Source organism: Anneissia japonica, unplaced genomic scaffold (genome assembly GCF_011630105.1).
Source record: "Anneissia japonica isolate Jap-2015-1 unplaced genomic scaffold, ASM1163010v1 scaffold6788_len1366326_cov149, whole genome shotgun sequence".
Taxonomy (NCBI): Eukaryota; Metazoa; Echinodermata; class Crinoidea; order Comatulida; family Comatulidae; genus Anneissia; species Anneissia japonica.
Window position 1 is genome coordinate 869,068 of NW_022692324.1, and position 2,779 is coordinate 871,846.

A 2,779-nucleotide genomic window follows, 5' to 3' on the forward strand; every position below is an offset into this window, starting at 1 on the left:
GTGTGGGACGGTCCCACTTCAAAGTGATTTTGGATGTAACACGCATTTGGCGGAAACACATGCGTGATCTTAAATTTGTCATGCATTTAGTCCATGCATGACGACGAATAATCACGAATTCAGGGAAAATATATTTAAAATTAGAAGAAATTAGTTTTATTAAAATTATAAAACAATCATGCAGTAACTTGAGTCATTAGAGAGCTTTCCTTATCGCGTTTGAGATTCGATTTTCCAAAAGCTTTGGCGGCGCGTGTGATTATCCATGAAGCTATTCAAAAATAAAAACAAATTAAATTAAATATTTTGATAAATAAAAAACTCTAAATATTAAGTTCTGGCTATATCTGCAAAAGCCTCGGAAGATTTTTAATTTAGTAGACTCAAAATCGAGGTGGTTTGAGGCTTTACTTTACAGAATATAGCACTATTACGGTAGCTACTTGCCCCCTGCTAATTTTCCCCACTGATTTTTTTTTCTACCTGGAGAGTTATTCCCGGCCCAGGCTATTCCCCCATTTTTCGATGCATTGTTCCTCTTAGTTTTCCTATTGATTTTTTTTCCATCAGGTTAGTTTCATTATACTTTATAAGAGAGAACATATTTTTGTATTTTTATTTTGTGTTTTCTCTATATCAATTAATTATTTTCTAGTCACTGTAAGGTTACACTAAAAAGGTATGCCGATGATACAAAAGCGTTATTCAATCAATTGACTGATTGACTATTGATGCATTCGTAATACCGTATTGATGAAGCCTAAATACACATTGTAGAATCATTTTGAAAGTTCAAATCCGGTTTTACATAAGAAATACAGGAAAGAAAACAGGATATCTTTATAACATGCTTCTTCTTTTGGAATTCCGATATCACACCTTTTTCCTAGTCGTTCTATATACCCATATTTCATCCACAAAAAAACACTCTATTATTTCTGTACTTCTACAGTACTTCGGAGGTCAATGCCCATTAGTGATTATTCTCTTCTACGATACGCCTACTACTGAAAGGTCCACTGATTAATCGCAGATAAGAAAGTATAATACATACTCCAAGTATTGAAATGCACGCCATCGTGTTGTGATTCAATATTTCGACATTAATTATGTCTTCATACGCCTACTTTTATTTCAAATTGTGTGTTACGGTTGGTAGCAAATGCGCCTATATCATTAAATATATTTCATATAATTAATGTTATTTAATTTGTTTATCAGAAAATTAGGTTAATTTATGTTTTATAAAGTATGCGTAGGCCTATTATATATATAGGCTTAGCAACTAGCATTCAATTAAATACATTAGAAACACTGTTTTGGCTCGACGTCGTAATAATTATGTACGAAAGTGTATTCTTCAGGCCTATCAGTTCATCGATCTATGGAAGAAAGAATCCAACTACTCAATAATGTTGGAATATAGAATACATGCCAAGTTGGATATAGCTAGAGGCTTGAGATTTAACAGGAAATAACTCAATTGACGTGAGTCGAGGGCCCGTCCAAGGGCCCCGAAAAATTTTGGGCTTAGATGCTCTCTGGGTACTCTGAATATCTCTAGTGCTGAAATTAAACCTTAAAAATGAGTAGCTATAACAGGAACGATAGAATAATCTCACTACAATAATTATAATAATAATAATAATAATAATTTAATATTAGTTGCCTTTTTGCCCTTTAAACCTGTTTCATTTTGCTGTTATTGTGATGTGGGTCTGTTTGTTGAAAAATGTTTAAATGTTGATTGTTTAGATTTTTCTGCTTGAACCCTTTACTTTTATAAAATTCAACCCATTTTGAGTGATGAATAAAGAATGATTTGATTTTATTTAAATCGGAGACCTAAGATCCCCACGTTTTAGCGCGCACAGGCTACCAACAGTTTAGGCAACTGAGCTAAGCTGCTCTGCTACCTGGTTATAAATCTATAAGGTACCATTCCAATATTTAACAAAAATTTACTTTCGCCATAATATATTGTACAGCAAGCCTACGACTTCTGGATCACTTTTTCTTCAGGTCATCTATTAGGCTTGAAAATATCAATATAAAAACGTTTAAGTAACAAAATTCATTGATTGTTTTTAATAAAGTGTTACTTTAATACCAAAAAATATGTTGCTCTGAAACATGATAAGGCCAATCGGAATAAAATGACCCGATCGTCCTTTAAGGTCCAATTGATGATGTTGCAGGCGTTTATCATCCAAATATCTGAATTATTAGTAGGCCTTTAATGTATACATTATTTTAATCGATTTCAACATGAAGTGTATAATATTTAATAATAGGCCTACTATGATGGATAACCATGTATTTTATTCTTTATTCACTGACATGTTTGAAGTCGTAGGCGGACTTTAAAGTGGGTAGTTATGCAGCCGTCAGGGGCTCATACATTTTTTTAAAAATTAAAAGAAAATATTTTGTCAAAAGCGGTTGTATTATTAGATTGCTTGGTAGTAGTAAGTAGGGGCCCATCACCTTTCAGGGACTCATTTGGACATGGAGGAAGTAAGCGTTTCCCTAGAAAGCACACAGGCATTACATAACTGGTCAAACCTCCATAGTGGGGCATCCAGGGGCATAGTTTAAAGAACCCATTCTAATAAATCTGCCAAATATTGCGTTTGTTGGATTTTGGTCTATTTGGTTTTTTTGTTAAGGCGTTGTAGGAGAGTGCTGAGTATCAGTGTTACTGTAAGTAAAAGCTGTCTCTTATACACATCTTGCTCTGCTACCTGGTTATAAATCTATAAGGTACCATTCCAAAATT

At 33.5% G+C, this 2,779-nt stretch overlaps 1 protein-coding gene across 2 annotated transcripts in view; it reads left to right on the forward strand.

The window, feature by feature from the left end:
- The window catches only part of LOC117100227 (SH3 domain-containing protein 19-like), a 19,173-nt gene that overhangs the window by 2,487 nt on the left and 13,907 nt on the right, over positions 1-2,779 (forward strand). The gene's annotated exons all lie outside the window — the stretch shown is intronic.